The 18,486-nt window shown below is 42.3% G+C and overlaps 1 protein-coding gene across 9 annotated transcripts in view; it reads left to right on the forward strand.

Moving 5' to 3' along the window:
- Nucleotides 1-18,486, forward strand: part of CACNA1B (calcium voltage-gated channel subunit alpha1 B) — a 490,529-nt gene that overhangs the window by 192,815 nt on the left and 279,228 nt on the right. The window lies entirely within an intron of this gene.

Genomic DNA, 18,486 nt, shown 5'->3' on the forward strand with positions numbered 1-18,486 from the left:
TAATCTTCCCTTCTCCCCATCTTTGTGAGTCTAACTTCTTGGCAAATACCACACTTGCCAGATGTCTGCACCCTTAATTTAGTGACCCAGAATTGTCCTCATTTATCAGTGACTGACACTGGGCCTAGTCTGGGCTTCCTAAATCTATGAGCTTGATCTGCGAAGATCTACTTTACACATTACTCTTTCGATAAGGAGATTTATCTTTGTCAGGAAAAAAAATTAACACATGCACTAGCTAGAGGTTGATTCTGTCAGAGAGGCATCCTGCCTTCTTGCATGCCTCAGCAGCTTCGCTGTCTGACATATCCCTTCATTTGCACATCCTTGAGCCCATTTCCTGCCAATAATTAAAGTGCCTATTTGTCAATAACATGCTTTCTGCAACCAAGGCTGCGCTAAAATGAACCTCTGGGTAACAAGCCTATGGGCATCATATCTCTTGCTTGTAAGATCGGTGTTCTGTGATGAATTGTATAAGCATACAGTCCTGCCTGGAGAGACGGTTAAAGCTCAGAACAAGTGGTCTACATTTCCTTAAATATTAGATGCGATACAGCTTCAGATATATGTAGTACTAAACCCATAGTACAATGTCTGATTTGTGAAGCCACTTGATGATAAAAGAAAGAAGAAATGGGTGCATTGGATGGTATGACACAGGGCACTAACTGCCAACCTTATTAATTGTCTTTGACCTGTCCTTTTTGTAGAGCTTTATGCCAGGTATTCCTAGTGTGGCTAGTCACATTCCAGGAAGCATTATAGTGATGCCTCCATCAGATTCTGTTTTGTCATTTCCTAACAGTTACCTACCTGCTGTGAGTGATTCTGCATTTGCTGCTTTCCCATTGGAAAGCAACAGGAGAGGCCATATTATAGACTTGTTGGTTTGACACTGCAGCCTTTCAGCACTACTGAAGGTTAGTGTATTCATAGCATGAGTATTGCTATTTGGCGTGGTGGTAATTGGACTTCAGGGCAACAGGAATGCTAACATGAATGTAGAGTGTTGGGGCAGCTTCATACTCAGTTCCGGAAATACACAGGAGTTCCTGCAACAAATATATAAAGCATAGACAGCAATAAATGCCCATTTGTATGTGCAGGAGAACCCTGACTAGGCCAACATCTCTAGGTTGCATGGTGACATGCATGCATGTCATACACATATTACGTATTTTCTGTGGTTAAATACCACAGCAGTGTGAAGTGAACATGTCTGCCACATAAGGCATGGAGCTGCTCATAGTGGCAACAGTGTACACAATTTTAGGAGGATAGTGGTATAGAAATTCTCTGCAACTCAACTGAAGTTGTCAGCCACATTGTTCCTGATCAGTATGGGTGGTCTGTGTAATTTCCCACTAGCCAAAGGAAGTAGGCTTATTTGGAGTTTCATGTGTGATGAGAAAAGTTCAACCCTGTCATGCTGCCTTGGGGGAAAATAATGGTTTGAGGCCAAACCATGCGTCCAAAGGCTGGTTTGGAATCATTCCGCCCCTGCCATCTTCTGTGTCTCTGATAATCAATTAAGGAGTTAAAAAAGCAAGAGGGTGGATTGGTGGTTCTCCTTGAACACACAAATCTGTCTTCCTTTTTGCTTCATTTGTTCATGGTTTAAGCTTTTATGGGACTTTTCCTTTTAATTGGAGGCTATGAAAGCATTCTAGCAAGAGCTTATCTGGAAAGTGATTTATGCTGGAGGCAGAGATATTAAAGCATCAGTGAGGTAAAAAGCTTTAAGAAGAAGCTGGGGAGTTCTGTTCTTGAAACAGCAACACATGAGGGAGGCTCTGGAAAATGAATTTCTGAAAAAGCTCCTTTGGTTTTAGCCTGAGAGTTTTATGGGGTTTTTTTTGGCGGCGGGGGTGGGGGGGAGGGGAATGGGTTATGTGTCAGAAATTCCAGCTCTTCCAAACAAAGCCAGAACGGAAGGCATCAAGTGACCATATGATCTACCTCTCTGGCTTTGAGGGAGGAGTGTCCACTTGTCTTCTTCCCCACAGATCATCAATAGAAGAGAGAAAACAGTGTGTCACAAGTAAAAATGGCTGTCTATCCCACAAAGGAGAGGAGTATAGAAAAACTGGCCCAGCCTCAGGTGATAAGCCAAGAGATTCAGTTTAGGGGATTTCAACCTCCCTTTTTCTGCTCCTCATTCAGAGCCAAAGTTCATATTACATGGGGGATCTATGCTTGGATTTCTCAACTTAAAAAAGCAAAAGAGAGGTGAAAATGAGTATTTGTGTGGAGAAGTAATATTAACTTTTGGATGGAGCAACTCTGTGTAAGGTTGTTAATTCTTTCCCATTACAATATTTTTGTGGTTAAAATATCTCCTCCCTCTCCTGTGGTTTTTCACCACAGGGAAAATACAGGAGCCTCCCTTGTAAGAGGCTTTGATGTCCACTCAGGAAATAGTGTAGTCTTTTGTGACTGTGGAACGTCCTCCATGGGAAATTCTCCTTAACCCTTTGTTGATATTAGTTTTGGAAAACAGTTCTTTTTGCAAGGAGCCTTTAGCTTGTAAATTTAAGTAGTTGTTATTTGGTACTGCTACTTTGTGAACTGATTTATGAGAATATGCCAGATCACTCATTAATTGCTGATACTTGGAGTAGTTTTGTTTTAACTATTGGGTTTTTTTTTAAATGCGCAATTTAAAAATTATGTATTAAGTAGTTTTATAAGTTGTAGATGGTTATTATCTGCTTTGAATTCTTAGACAGAAAAGCAAACTATGGATAAAACAATTTTTAGACTCTAAGCTGTTAAAACTGGGAAATCCCTACCTCAGAGGTTCCTGCCCTGAATTCATTAGGTGGCTTAGGTGAGAGCCAGTGTGGTGAAGTAGTTAGAATGTTAGACCAGGACCTGTGACAACTGGGTTTAAATTCTGATTTGTGGAAGCTTGTCAGGTGACCTTGGAGCAGTCACAACCTCTTAGCCTAATCTACCTAACAGGTTGGTAGGATTGCCAAGTCTGTGTTGGACAACACGTTGAAGGCTTTGGAGTGGATCTAGTAGAGGGCAGGGTTTTGGGAGGGGAGGGGCCTCATCATGGTACAATGCCATAGACTCCACCCTTCAAAGTGGCCATTTTCTCCAGGGGAGCTGATCTCTGCCAGGTTGTAAAAGTGGGAGATCTCCAGGCCTCACCTGGAGGCTGATGCAACAAGCAAGAAACAGCACGATGTACAGTTTGAGCAAAATTGAACAAAAACACCATGTACTATAACACTAATTAGTGCTTAAAATTGTTTAGCTCAAATATACTAATTCATTCGCAATACAAATAACAATCACACATGTATCTAACAACACATTAAAGAGTCACAATCCCAGTCTCTGCTGCACCATAGGGCTTCTTGATTTTCACTGGAAAGGTCTCAGTAGTTTCTAGCACACAAGATGTAGATGGATTAAAGTCCAGCCTGAAAATTCCTCAGTGGCTCATGTGCAGACACCTCAGGTGTGACGACATGCATCCTAGGATAACATGCAGAATTTTTAACCAAGGATGCATGTTGTACGCCTGAGGTGTTTGCATGTAAGCTATTGAGGAATTTTTAGGATGGACTTTAATTCATCTACCTCTTGTGTACCAAAAACTTCTGAGACCTTTCAAGTGAAAATCAAGAAGCCTTATGATGTGACAGAGACTGGGATTGTGACTCTTTAATGTGTTGTTAGATATATGTGTGCTTACTATTTATATTGCGAAGGAATGAGTATACCTGAGTTAAAGCAACTGAACAAAGCAGGAGTCAAGTCGCATCTTTAAGACCAACCAGGTTTTATTAAGAACGTAAGCTTTCGTGTGCTCTCTAAGCACGCTTCATCAGACGAGGGGATCAGGTATTTGAGTTAAAGCAACTTTATGCATTAATTAGTGTTATAGTACACTGTGTTTTTGTTCAGTTTTGCCCCACCTGGAGGCTGGCAACCAGGTTGGTAGTTATGAGGATAAGGTGGAGATGGAAAAAATGATGTGATAAACTGCTTTGGTCCCCTATGAGGGGGGGGAATGGGATATAAATAAAAATATAAAACAAATATTAGGCAAGCTACTTTTCTTTTAGTCCCTTCATGTTATATGGGGATATTATCAGTATTGACCTGCCTGATTGTTGTAAGGATGGGTTACATCATTTATGCAAAGTGCTTTGAATACTCAAAGCTGTTAATGTAAGTAGTAAATATTATTTATTATCATTAGTTCACTGTGATGAGGACACTTTATACTGACTGTGCTTGTGACTAAATGGTCTTAGAAGTGTGCCATCAAATTGAAGAAGACTTCGAAAATAACAGAAAGGAACATGATCTTGAAACAAAACTCCTTGTACATAACTAGGTGAAACAGCTGCCAAAGATAATTGACTGAAAATGTTGAAAGTATTATAGCATTCTAAATTGCTCGCAAGTTTACTGATATTATCCATCTCCCAGTGCCATTATATTGTTGTATTTTTAAGAGGAAGGACAGAAACCTGGTGGCAGGTTGTTAGACTGAGGGGAGGGTGTGAAAGGCTATTAGAATTCCTGTCTAGGGCTGAAATCACATGCATTTTAAAGCTCTTTAAATATCATTCAGGAATCCTTTCCTGTTTCAGTTATTGCACATTGCCACAGTACAGTTCACAGGTTATATTATTCCCACTATATATTTCACCACCCTCTATCCAGGTGTGCTAGAGAACAGACTATACTTCCCCCCTTTATATTTAATTGAACAATTCTGTTCATTGCCTTTGAATATGTTTATGTGTTTGTCATCCTTTGGTGTCTGTCTTGCAGTATTTATGGTTCAGTTTTTAAAAACATTTTTCCATTTAAATTCGTTATATAGCTTTACCTTTTATAGCCCACAAGGAAGACAGTTTTATCAAAATATGTTCAACTCATGGGGATAATAAATTATTCCTTTCTGAGCCCCTTTTTTGGATATCCTCCTCTCTCTTTCTGGCTTTTTTGTTGGTTAAAACAATTTTTATTTGGTAACATATAGTAACAAAGTATATTTCTTGCATCCAACTAATAAAAACAAAAATTAATATTCTTTTTTCTAAAACTTAATCATTATCAAAAATTGTCCAATATCCTTTTATTTTCCACTCTTTTTCTGCATATTTTCTGAACTTTTCCCACTCCATCTTAAAAACTTCTAAATCATAGTCTCTTAAAATTCTTGTTAATTTGTCCATTTCACTCCATGTCATAACTTTTACAATCCAATCCCATTTCTCTGGTATTTTTTCTTGCTTCCACAACTGCGCATATAATGTCCTAGCAGCTGAAAGCAAGTACCAAATTATAGTTCTATCTTCTTTTGGAAATTTTTCCATTTGTAATCCCAACAGAAAAGTCTCTGCAACTTTCTTAGATTCATATCCCAAGATCCTAGAAATTTCTTGTTGAATTATCTGCCAATACTTTTTTGCTCTTTCACAAGTCCACCACATATGGTAGATATTGGATTTAGAAGATATTGGATTTATATCCCGCCCTCCACTCCGAAGAGTCTCAGAGCGGCTCACAATCTCCTTTACCTTCCTCCCCCACAACAGACACCCTGTGAGGTGAGTGGGGCTGGAGAGGGCTCTCACAGCAGCTGCCCTTTCAAGGACAACCTCTGCCAGAGCTATGGCTGACCCAAGGCTATTCCAGCAGGTGCAAGTGGAGGAGGGGGGGAATCAAACCCGGCTCTCCCAGATAAGAGTCCGCACACTTAACCACTACACCAAACTGGCTCTCCAGAAAGAACATGTTTTTTTTAGATTTCCAGCATCTGTCTGGCATCTTATTATTCATCTTTGCCAATTTCTTAGGAGTCATATACCATCTATACATCATTTAAAAACAGTTCTTTTTAATACCATGATACGTTGAAAGCTTCATAGAGTTCTTCCACAAATATTCCCAAGTTTCCATCCGTATTTCTTTATTTACATTAATTGCCCACTTAATCATTTGAGATTTTACTACTTCATCTTCCGTAGACCATTTTAAAAGTAATTTATATAATTTTGAAATTAATTTTTCATTGTCTTCAAGCAGAACTTTTTTCATTTCTGTTTGTTCTTTTCTTATTCCTTCAGTTTTGATATCATTCTCGACCAAGCTCTTTATTTGTTGCATTTGAAACCAATCATATTTATTATTCAGCTCTTCAGCAGTTTTCAATTCTATTTTGCCACTTTTTAATAGTTGATTATATGACAGCCACTTTTCTTCACCCATCTCAGCTGTTATTTTTATCACTTCGGCTGGCACTATCCATAACGGTTTTCTCTCATCTCCATATTTCTTATATTTCATCCATGGATTTAGCAAGCTGTTTCTTATATAATGGTGAGAGAAAAAGCCGTCTATCTCCCCCCCCCCCCATAATACATATAAGCATGCCAGCCAAATTTATTTCCATGACCTTCCAACCCTAAGAGTTTTTTGTTTAACAACATTATCCATTCTTTTATCCATACTAAGCAAACTGCTTCATGATATAATTTTAAGTCTGGTAATTGAAATCCGCCTCTCTCTTTTGCATCTGTTAAAATTTTCATTTTAATTCTTGGTTTCTTCCCCGCCCACACAAACTCTGAAATTTTTCTTTGCCATCTATTAAATTGTTTACTGTCTTTCACAATCGGAATAATTTGAAACAAATACATTATTCTTGGTAGAATATTCATTTTAATTGTGGCTATTCTACCCAACAGTGACAAATTAAGTTTATTCCACTTTAACATATCTTCATTCATTTTACACCATAGCTTCTCATAATTATTTTTGAACAAATCAATATTCTTCATTGTTATCTCCACACCCAAATATTTTACCTTGGAGGTAACTTCACAGCCCGTTAGTCTCTGCAATTCTTGTTGCTTATTTATTTGCATATTTTTACATAGAAGTTTTTATTTTTCTTTATTAATACAAAGTCCCGCTAACTCCCCATATTCTTGTATTTTGGCTAACAACAAAGGTGTGACTTGCATGGGGTTTTCATTTATAAACATTATATCATCTGCAAATGCTCTGTATTTGTAAGTAAATCCTTTTACTTTTAATCCTTCTATTTCTTTATCTTCTTGAATTTGCATCAGTAATATTTCAAGAGTCATTATAAACAACAGTGGAGAAAGTGGACAACCTTGTCTTGTACCTTTACTAATTATCATGTCTTCTATAAGATCAGCATTTATACATAACCTTGCACGTTGTTCAGTATATATTGCTTTTATCATTCTTATAAAGCTTTCTCCCAGCTCCATTTTCTCCATTACTGCAAACATAAAATCCCAATTTAAATTGTCAAATGCTTTCTCTGCGTCCGCAAAGAATAATGCTACTTCCTTTTCTGGATGTCTTTCATAATATTCTACAATATTTACAACAGTTCTGATATTGTCTCTTATTTGCCTTTTGGGAAGAAAACCAGCTTGATCTTCCTTTATAAAATTTATCAAATATTGTTTAAACCATTCTGCCAAGGTTCTTGTATATATTTTATAGTCATTATTTAATAATGAAATTGGTCTATAATTTTTTATGTTCGCAACATCTCTATCTTACTTTGGAATCAATGAAATAACATAGAAGTTTTTATTTTTACATAGAATACCACATGTTTGGTATTTTCCCTTTTGTTCTTATCATATTCATCAATTTCTGAAGTTTCGGTATTAACTCCTCTTTGAGAGTTTTAAAAAATTTAGCTGTATATCCATCTGGCCCAGGTGCTTTTCCATTTTCCATTGCATTAATTGCTGCTTCAATTTCTATTTTTTCAATTGGATCGTTCAAAACTTTTCGCATATATTCTGCTAAGGGTGCTATTTTTATCTTTTGTAAATACTCATCCATCTTTTCTTTCCTTGCTTTAACACATTTAAATAACTTGGCATAATACTTAAAGAATTCTCTTTTTATTCCTTCTTGATCTACCACCTCTCTTCCATCCACCACAATTTTATTAATAATTTTTCTTTCTCTTTTTTTCTTCAGTTGCCAGGCCAAATATTTTCTGGGTTAGTCTGCTCCCTCGAAAGATTTCTGCTGCAGTCTTTTTAGATTCCATTCCAGTTCTTTATTTAACAAATGTCTCATTTGCATTTGTAATATTGTAATCACCCTAATAATTTTCTTTTTCCCTGGCCCTTTTCTCAGTTCCCCTTCTTTTTTTCTTTATTTCATTTTGAATGTCCAACATCTGTTTTTCTTTTGCCCTCTTATCTTTGTTATTCAATGTAAATATTCCTCTCATTACTGCTTTATAAGCATCCCAGACTGTCTGAAATTCTATATCCTCTTTATCGTTTATTTGGAAGAAAGCTTTAGTTTCATTTTCCAGAGATGTCACTATTTCTTTATTCTGTAGTAAATCCTCATTCAATCTCCATCTTCTCAACTTCTTAGACAATTTTGTAATCCACATTATTGGGTTATGGTCAGCCCCTATTTTAGGTAAAATCTCTATTTTCTTTGTTATAAGGCCTAAGTCTTTAGTGCCCCACAACATGTCAATTCTGGAAAAAGTTTTATGTCTTGCTGAAAAAAAGGTATAGTCCCGCACTTCAGGATTAAATTTCCTCCATATATCCTCCAATTTTTCTTGTTTGACCAATTCAAAAAAAGACTTTGGCAATTTTCCTTCCTTATTAATTTTTTACCCCCAGACCTATCCAGTGTATTCTTAATTGTTCCATTAAAGTCCCCCATTATCAAAACTTGGTCATAAGTCAATTCATCAAATTGTTGTATAATGTCTTTTTTAAAAAAGCATCCTTTGCACCAATTGGTGCATACAGTCCCAATAACAATGTTTTTTTTGCATTTAATATTATTTCTACCACTACAAATCTTCCATCTTTATCTTTAAACACTAATTTCGGCTCCAATTCTTAATATAAAAAAATCATTCCCCTTTTCTTCTGTTCAGCCAATGAATAAAATTCTAGTCCCAGTTGTTTATTCCATTAAAAATTGTAATCCTTTTGTTTGAGATGCACTTCTTGTAAACAAACTATATTACAATTTTGCTTTTTAATCCAATGAAACGTTGCCTTTCTTTTTTGTGGTGAATTTAGTCCATTTACATTCCAAGATAATAATTTGTAATCCATCATGGTGCAAATTCTTTATGTTCTTTATAAAACCTACGCAGTTCCTGTGTGCTTGTAATTGTAATCCTTCTTCCTTGCAGCTCAAAGCTCAGACCTTCAGGTATTATCCATCTATACCTCATTTCATTGTCACGTAGTTTTTCTGTCAATCTTTTATATGCTTTTCTGTCATTTATCACTTGTCTTGGCAATTCTTTCATGATTCTTACTTCGCTACCTCCCACTATCAATGTCTTTTCAAAATTTTTATTCAATTTTTTTCCCACCATTTCTTTTGTCATATATCTTATAACCACATCTCTTGGTAGATTATTTTTTTGGGCATATAGTGAGTTCACTCTATATATATAGTCATACATGCTTCTAGTTCCTTCAGGATCTTCCTCCTAAAATTCTGCAATTATTCTTATTGTATATCCTTTTAAATCAGTCTCTTCATCCTCAGGTACTCCTCTCAGACGTATCTGGGTTTCCATCAATTTGCAGTCATGAATTGCCACCTTTTCTTGCATTTTTAACAAGGTGGAATCATGTACTTTCACTCTCTCTTCCACCTCTTGCACTTTCTTTGATGTTACCACAGTCTCATTTCTGAGATCTTCTATATCTTTCCATAGCTCTTCAATGTCTTTTCTAATTTCTTTTTTAGAGGCAGTTATCATGTCTCTCACCCCTTTCATCATCCTGGCTTCCATTGCTTCTAATTGCTCTTGCATTTTCTCCATTGAGGCAGTCCTTGCACAGGTTAACTTATGCTCTGACATTTAAAAAAACACCGAAAATTTTGACCTCTCCCAAATAAATTTAAACTATCAGGTTTGATAGAGTAAGGCTTGCCCTTTTAAATAAGCCTAATTTCGCCATCCTCAGAGCCTCCTGGGCTCAGATATTAATTTTTAAAGTTTTTATTTCTTCCAAAATGGCGGTCGCAACTTTCTGCTTCCCTTTAAAAACTTTTTTCCTTCAAAAGGCTTCTAAAATAATTATCAGCGATAATGTCCAATAGTATTTACTTTATAATTGTCACCTCTGTCAGCCTCACCAATTTTTAATGTCCCAAACACTTTAAAAACTTTGTTTAAATTTTTACCTCCTAGCAATGACCGCCGATGTTTTTCTATGATATTATAGTCCTAGAGTAGGCTAGCTGCTTCAATGATTTCCCATTTCCATCTGACACTTCCTGCTTTTCTTGCCACCAAATCCCGTTTTCACTGGTAAAAAGATCTCGAGGTATTTCCTGTGTTGACTGTGAGAGCTGCAAATCTGTTACGATGGGGCTTTTTCACCAAAACCTCAAGTAGATAAAACAATAAATTCCTTTCCACTTTTTAGCACTGTCCTTTAAATTTACAAAGTTCAAATTTCACCCCTTCTCCCCTTCTTCTTCCAAGCTTTCTGAATCTCTATTTCCCACTTTCTGATTTTTTTTTGTTTAACTTTAAATAGTCCTGGAATGAAGATAGTCATCAGTACCTTTTTCTGCAGTTATCCAGCTCCAACACTGGTCTTATATAGTTTTAGATGTTTAGCAGTCTCAAAGAAGGTTAGGATCCTATCGAGCTTATGTCAAACAAATGACTCTGGAAACTTCTGCAGATGATGAATATGCAGCTCATCTCCGGAGACCCCTCAAAGGAGCCCCCCCCCAGGACTCCCTTTTAGCCAAGGTAAATCTCCTCAGAGTTTCTTGTGCATATCTTGGACTGATCTCTGACTGAGAAAAGTAGGCAGTAGTCATTAAATTGCCCTCCACTACCCCGAACAGAAGCCCCAGCCTGCTCCCCTTCTGAGAAGCAATTCAGCTTGGCATTTTCCAACCCCGGAAGTCCTCTATTTCTGGCTTTTTTGTAGGGTTGCCAGCCTTCAGGTGGAGGCTCCCACTTTTACAACTGATCTCCAGCAGGCAGAGATCAGTTCCTCTGGAGAAAATGGCTGCTTTGAAGGGTAGACTCTGTGGCATTGTACCCTGCTGAGGCCCCTCCCCTCCCCAAACCCCGTCTTCTCCCAGATCCACCCACAAAGTCTCCAACACAGACCTGGCAACCCTACTTTTTTGTGTTGTCACTTTTAAAATGTTGACTCTGTTGGGGGACAAGTGTACAAGTCACTGGAACAGATGTCAGTTGCCAGACTGGGCTGAAGTATGTTGCTGCCATGCCAGGAGGCCACACCTCTCCAGGCTTTCCCATCTGATGCTGATTGTATACAGAAGTGCCATTACAGATATACAGTGCTTTACACCTGATTAGGTGTGTGAGGTCCATTTACAGCCAGCATTTCTGCCCTTTTCTCACTCCATTATCTTAGCTCCTGTAAATGCTAGCTGAATTTTGCCGGTGTCTCAGATGTCATACAGTGTTGGATCAAGTGGCCTCACTGATGGACCTCCTGATTGCACCTGGTTTTTTTGGCCAGCGTGTTGGACTTGATGGGCCATTAGCCTGATCCCAACATGGCTTCTCTTATGTTCTTATGTTTTTAAGTGCCATTGTTAGTTCAGTTCATAGTGCTGGTTTTGACCATTGAACCATTGAAGTGGTGCAGGGAGTTAAGAGTGTTGGTCTAAGATCTGGGAGACCCAGGTTCCAATGCCTGCTCTGCTGTGGAAGCATGCTGGGTGACCTTGGGCCAATTAAACACTGTCAGTCTAACCTACCTCAAAGGGCTGCTGTGAAGATAAAATGGAGGAGAGGAGAACTATATAACCTGCTTTGTGTTCCTACTGCGGAGACCAGTGCGGTATAAAGGAAATAAATATATAAATAAATGGTCTGACCCAGGGTACCTTGAATACCATCTGCTCCCATGTAAGTATAACTGGATTTTCCATAGACGCCCTGCTTCATGTGCTTGCAGTCTGATGTAGGGCTCTGGTCCTGTGGACTTTTAAATGCAGACCTCTGACTATCCCTTTAGGATGAGTCTGATATTCGGGAATTATCAGGTGATGTTATTTAGTTCTCTGGCATGAAAAGTGTCAACTGCCCACTTTCGCATATTAAGCCTGTATCCAAGGGACCGGACTTCTTTGTTTCCTGGCCAGCTGGCAACCCTAACAGTAAGCAGCTGTGCAAGACAGGACCTTTTCTCTCCAGTCCTTATTAATCCTTATGTGCCAAGCCGAAGGAGTCCTTTTCTGGAGAATTTTTGGGGATTCTTAACTTTTGAATTCTGCAATATACAGCTAATGCTGCTGTCGTCCTGCTGTGATTAGCTTTGTTGGTTTTATTTGTAGTTTAAGTTATTTATTTGAATATGTATCATAGTCAGTTTTTATTAGCTGTCTTGGAGAATCTCCTCTTGAGCTACACTTGGCTGTGGCTGACCATTCTATCACTGCTTTGGTCTTCTCTCCACATGCTGTATGAGCAAGCAGCACCACTGCTGAGGCTTGGTTTGGACCCCCTTACTAGTGGGATGGAGCTGGGGAATGACCAGCATAGGCTACCAATAGTGTTGTCAATCTCCAGGTGGTGGCTGGAAATCTCCCACTGTTACAACTGACGTAAATTATAGGGAGCTGCAATTTTACTAATTGTTTTGATATATTTTAAATGGGGGTTGCTGACTGAATAACCATGCCTTTTTAGGGTAGATTTATCTACTGAATTTTTAAACGTACATAATTGCTCTGTAATATGTCGGTGGCTTAATGTTTCTTTTTTATACTGTTTGTGTGCCTCTGAAGTCAAGTTGAGCCTCTGCAGTGATTCAACTCATTGTTTAACCCAGTAATTTAACCCACTGAATACAAGGCATCTTTTTCCATACCAGGTTTCTTAAATGGGAGTTGTTGATTTGAGAGGAGATTTGTGGAAAATCTGGGAGGTTGTGTGTGTGTGGTACAGAATATGTACCATGCTAGGTCACAGCTTTTACATTTCTTGGCTGTTGGGAACCCCACTTGAACTGGAATCTTGTAGAGTTAGTGGTTATTGGAAGGGGTCAGAGTTGCTAGGTATTACTTGGCCATTGGTGTGGAACTGCAGTCCTCTTCTTTGTGTGTGTGTGTGTTTTTTTTGTGAATACAAAGTGAATGTGATACAGTGGCATCACCTGGAAGCAAGCCTTGAATTCAACAGGACCTCACAGGAGCACAGCTCCTGAACTTTTCTGAGAGTTCCCCCTCCTCCTCCCTACCTACCGACCTTGTCCATTGAATAGTAGGTGCAGCTGCATAACAATCCCTGGATGAGCTCCACTACTAGGCTTGCCAATCCCTAGGTCCCAGCAGGGGTCCTTCCACTTTCCCAGGCTACTTTCTGCTTCCAGTAAGCTGGCCGGCAGGGGGGAAGCCGGCAGGGGGGAAGCCACCCCCAGAGGGTCATGTGCTTTTCCAGCTCCGGAGGCTTCAGCCTCCGATTAAAGGCTTCCTCTTGGGATGGGGTGTCTGTAGGGTGACCATAATGTCTGAAGGCCAGCCAGGGACACGTTGGGAAGGGGGGGAAGGTAGGGGTGCGCGCGCGCGAAGCGCGCGCGCCGCCGGAAACAGGAAGTGACATCACTTCCTGTGACATCATTTCCCCGCGTCACCTGCTGGAAATGGGAAATGACATGCTTCCAGGGGGCCGGCGCAGCGGCACGCCGAAGCAGCCTGTCACTAATAACACAGGTCGAGATGCAGGACAGGAACCCGGAAGTGACCGACAGGCTGCTTCAGCGTGCCGCTGCGCCGGCCCCCTGGGCCCCACAACGATGGGACCGATGCCACAGGGACGGGCTCGAAACACTCTATAACCCCTCAAAAGAACAGCAGTCTAGCTCGCTTCCCCCGAGCCCTGCCGCCATAAGCCTCAAGGGGGCTCATTTTGCGGCATCTCCCGGCGGGAGGGTGGCACCCGCACGGGACACATATCAAATGAAAGAGGGGGCGCAGGGCTATCAGAAACAGCCGGCGGAGGGAGTCACGAGACCACCCCACTGGGGGATCCACACCCCGAAAGTGATGAAGGTGGCGCAGACAGAGCCAACAGAGCCAACAGGACAAAATAAATAGGCTGCATTATGCAGCACAGTTGAGAAAGTGCCTTATCCCATATACTGATGAAGTAAATACAGGATCTGAGAACAAAATTGCACCAGAAGACACAAACACAAAGCTCCCTTACACTGAATCAGTGCTTGGGTCCACCAAAGTCAGTATTATCTACTCCAGTCACAAACACAAAGCTCCCTTACACTGAATCAGTGCTTGGGTCCACCAAAGTCAGTATTGTCACATAAGAACATAAGAGAAGCCCTGTTGGATCAGGCCAGTGGCCCATCCAGTCCAACACTCTGCGTCACATAAGAACATAAGAGAAGCCCTGTTGCATCAGGCCAGTGGCCCCTCCAGTCCAACACTCTGTGTAACATAAGAATATAAGAGAAGCCCTGTTGCATCAGGCCAGTGGCCCCTCCAGTCCAACACTCTGTGCCACATAAAAATATAAGAGAAGCCCTGTTGCATCAGACCAATGGCCCCTCCAGTCCAACACTCTGTGCCACATAAAAATATAAGAGAAGCCCTGTTGCATCAGACCAATGGCTCATCCACTCCACCACTCTGGTCACATAAGAACATAAGAGAAGCCCTGTTAGATCAGGCCAGTGGCCCCTCCAGTCCAACACTCTGTGTCACATAAGAACATAAGAGAAGCCCTGTTGGATCAGGCCAGTGGCCCCTCCAGTCCAACACTCTGTGCCACATAAAAATATAAGAGAAGCCCTGTTGCATCAGACCAATGGCTCATCCACTCCACCACTCTGGTCACATAAGAACATAAGAGAAGCCCTGTTAGATCAGGCCAGTGGCCCCTCCAGTCCAACACTCTGTGTCACATAAGAACATAAGAGAAGCCCTGTTGGATCAGGCCAGTGGCCCCTCCAGTCCAACACTCTGTGTCACATAAAAATATAAGAGAAGCCCTGTTGCATCAGGCCAGTGGCCCCTCCAGTCCAACACTCTATGTCACATAAGAACATAAGAGAAGCCCTGTTGGATCAGGCCAGTGGCCCCTCCAGTCCAACACTCTGTGTCACATAAGAACATAAGGAGGGAAGGAAGGGAGGAGGGAAGGGAAGGGAGGAAGGAAGGAAGGACGGAAGGAAGGAAGGAAGGAAGGAAGGAAGGAAGGAAGGAAGGGGGAGGGAGGGAGGGAAGGAAGGGGGGAGGGAGGGAGGGGGGGAAGGAAGGGGGGAGGGAGGGAGGCTGGAGGGCTCTGGAGGGCCTCCAGGGACCAGCGGAGGCCGCGGGGAGGCCTTCGCTGGTCGGCGCTGGTCCCGGAAGGCCTTCCAGAGGTTCTGGAAGGCCTTCCGGGACCAGCGCCGGGTGCTCCGCGGCGTCCCCGCGGCCTCCGCTGGTCCCTGGAGGCCCTCCAGAGACTCTGGAGGGCCTCCAGGGACCAGCGGAGGCCGCGGGGAGGCCTTCGCTGGTCGGCGCTGGTCCCGGAAGGCCTTCCAGAGGCTCTGGAAGGCCTTCCGGGACCAGCGCCGGGTCCTCCGCGGCGTCCCCGCGGCCTCCGCTGGTCCCTGGAGGCCCTCCAGAGACTCTGGAGGGCCTCCAGGGACCAGCGGAGGCCGCGGGGAGGCCTTCGCTGGTCGGCGCTGGTCCCGGAAGGCCTTCCAGAGGCTCTGGAAGGCCTTCCGGGACCAGCGCCGGGTGCTCCGCGGCGTCCCCGCGGCCTCCGCTGGTCCCTGGAGGCCCTTCAGAGACTCTGGCTGCCGGCCTCGCGCGCGGGCGGGGAAGGCGGCGAGTGAGGGAGGGAGCGTCCCTGCGCGTGCGCAGGGGCCCTGCGCAGGCGCAGGGACGCTCCCTCCCTCCCTCACTCGCCGCCTTCCCCGCCGGCGCCCGCGGCCCACCGCCTCCGGGGCTGGCTAAACCAGGACCTTTAATGGTCCCGGTGTAGGCAGCCCGGGAGCCGGGATTGGGTGGCCAGAACCGGGAATGTCCCGGGAGACCGGGACGGTCTGGCCACCCTAGGTGTCTGTGTTACTTTGAAGAAGTTGGCAGCAACTTGTGAGTAGAGAGTCCAATCTCTCACTTCAGTCGCCAGAAATGGGGGGGGAGGGGGGAGGGAAACGTCTGCTGAGCACTTCATATTCCCTATGTGGAGATCGATTCTCATAGGGTATAATGGGGAATTAATCTGGAGGTTTTTGGGGCTGTGGGGGGAGCTGTTTTTTGAGGTAGAGGCACCAAATTTTCAGTATAGTATCTAGTGCCTCTCCCCAAAGAACTCCCCAAGTTTCAAAACGATTGGACCAGGGGGTCTAATTCTATGAGCCCCAAAAGAAGGTGCCCCTATCCTTCATTATTTCCTATGGAAGGAAGACATTTAAAAAGGTGTGCTGTCCCTTTAAATGTGATGGCCAGAACTCCCTTGGAGTTCAATTATGCTTGTCACATCCTTGTTCCTGGCTCCACCCCCAATGTCTCCTGGCTCCACCCCCAAAGTATCCTGGCTCCACCCCCAAAGTCCCCAGATATTTATTGAATTGGACTTGGCAACCCTATCCACCACCTATTTTTCTACAAAATGACCCCTGTCTGGAAGTGACATCATCACACCGGGCACATTGCATGGGGGCATTCTATCATTTGGGGGAAAACTCTATGGTCATCATAGTTTTTACCCAAATGCTAGACATTCCCAGGGTGATGATGTTATCTCCGGGTGACATCACACCGGGCATGTCAGGTGCACTGGCACTCTTTGGGGGGGGGGTGGAGCTTCCCTGCCAGCCAGTTTTGTGGTCCCAAAATTAGGGGAACCCCTGTCCCCAGGGGAAGAATGGGGACCCTGAAAGGGGAGGGAGGATGAGCATTATTATTTCAAAGACTCATAGCTCACCTGGTATCACTTGTCTGTTTAAAAGCTATTTTACTTGCTGGTGCCCACTAAAGCACAAGTCCATTACTGTTAAATTGCTGATTTGGGATTGAGTAAACAAGGCTTCATATGCAGCAATATTTATGGGTACCTGAAGGCTGTGGGTTGCAGATTTGGGGTAGGGTAGGGGATGGAATTTATAGCAAGCTTGATAATTTTGTACTGTGTGAGAGCATTCATTCTTCCTTGTTCTGAATTAGCATCCTGAAGAGAGAAGGAGAAAAAAAAGCTCCTTTAGCTAATAAAACATGGATTGCTACAATGGGAAAAATGTTTTGTGAGACTTTGTATTAAAACAAGAAGAGAAAGAAGTAAAGGTTTTGTTTTGTTGTTTTTAACACAATTTTTTCCCTCATAATGTTTACCTTAATTTGAAAGTGCAGCTGTGAACTCAAATACAGGGCTGCAGAATGAAGACACTGTTCTCATTGTGCTGATATGTTTCTTCTGGGTAGATGCTCCGTAATCCCTGGGTCTGATTGAGTGGCAAAGGTATTTGCCTAAATATGGTTATGCTTTAATAAAAAAGAGACCTAATTTCAGCCATGTCAAATTGTGTGAATGTATTATCCTTGCTGTTTTTAATCTTTACATTGCTGCCATGTGGGGTTCTGTTTCACATGGGGCCATTGCACAGAAGGAGGAAGAAGAGGTATTCCCCTCTCCCCTGCGATCTGAATTCCTACCCCTGTGTTGCTGCTTGCTCCGCAAAGGAAAAAATACTGGCAACCACAGGGTTAAAGATAAAGAAACTAGTTTGGCCCTGTTAGGTTCAGGCATATCATTAGACTTTTGCTGCACATTTCAGCACCATTTGGAAGAAATTGTCAGCTTAACAAAGGTGTAGAGTTCTCCATTTGGTTACAGGCAGAAGGCCTTTGAGGAGCCCCGTGGCGCAGAGTGGTAAGCTGCAGTACTGCAGTCCAAGCTCTCTTCACAACCTGAATTCGATCCCAGTAGAAGCTGGGCTCAGGTAGCTGGCTCAAGGTTGACTCAGCCTTCCATCCTTCCAAGGTCAGTAAAATGAATACTCAGCTTTCTGGGGGTAAATTGTAGATGACTGGGCAAACCTCCCCTTTAAAAGTTTGCTGTGAAAACGTTGTGAAAGCAATGTCACTCCAGAGTCAGGGGGAAAAAAAAGTCTGCCAAGAAAACGTTGTGATGTCATGTCACCCCATGCTTGCACAGAGGACTACCTTTTTTTTTTTTTTAGAAGGCCTTTGAGACTTATTGCAAGCTTGGTGTAGTTCTAGGCCTCACTACTCACCCAGTCCCATAGCCAGAATAATTGTATTGGGTGGTGGGGGTTGAGTACAGTGGTGGTCAGCCTATTGTTATTTATTCACTTTATTATTTATTTGCCAGTTTTCTGCTTGAGGCTCAAGGTGGATTACATGGTATAGAACAATGTGATAGAGCCACTTGAGAGTTCTAATAAGCAATGCAATAGGACAAGGATTACAAAAATAAGAAAAGTACAA

This window comes from Heteronotia binoei, chromosome 12 (genome assembly GCF_032191835.1).
Source record: "Heteronotia binoei isolate CCM8104 ecotype False Entrance Well chromosome 12, APGP_CSIRO_Hbin_v1, whole genome shotgun sequence".
In the NCBI taxonomy this organism is placed as follows: Eukaryota; Metazoa; Chordata; class Lepidosauria; order Squamata; family Gekkonidae; genus Heteronotia; species Heteronotia binoei.